Source organism: Volvox carteri, assembly GCF_000143455.1.
Source record: "Volvox carteri f. nagariensis unplaced genomic scaffold VOLCAscaffold_87, whole genome shotgun sequence".
NCBI classification, from domain to species: domain Eukaryota; kingdom Viridiplantae; phylum Chlorophyta; class Chlorophyceae; order Chlamydomonadales; family Volvocaceae; genus Volvox; species Volvox carteri.
Window position 1 is genome coordinate 408,648 of NW_003307630.1, and position 495 is coordinate 409,142.

Consider the following 495-nt stretch of genomic DNA (forward strand, 5'->3'; position numbering starts at 1 on the left):
AAGTCTCCGTCCCCAAAGTATATATATGGTTTGTGTCTGTGTCATATTGTCGGACATTCCTCACTCTTCATGCACATGCAAACAATAGCGATTAATAGTCCACATACCGACGTAAACCTTGTGGGGAGTCCTAGTCGTCACAGCGACAGATAGACACGTGCATTTCACCAAGGTTCACCCAAGGTCGGTGAAATCTGACGAATGAAATCCGATCGGGATATGAGAACAAGGTTGATCATATCAAGGTTGCACATATGTACGTGCACTAGAAAAGGTATAAAACCTAGGCCTGCCTGGAATATATAGCTAACTCCTCCATGTATCATTTAACAAACACGATCTTCTCCTACTTAACCTTCTACTTACCTTTCGTTCAACAACATGGGACCCAAGTGAGTTGCTCCTCACTGCGTCCGCTATTCACTATTCGCTAGTCACTATTCACTATTCACTGCGTCCGCTCTATCGCAGGCGACTTGCCACTATAGATCCGCC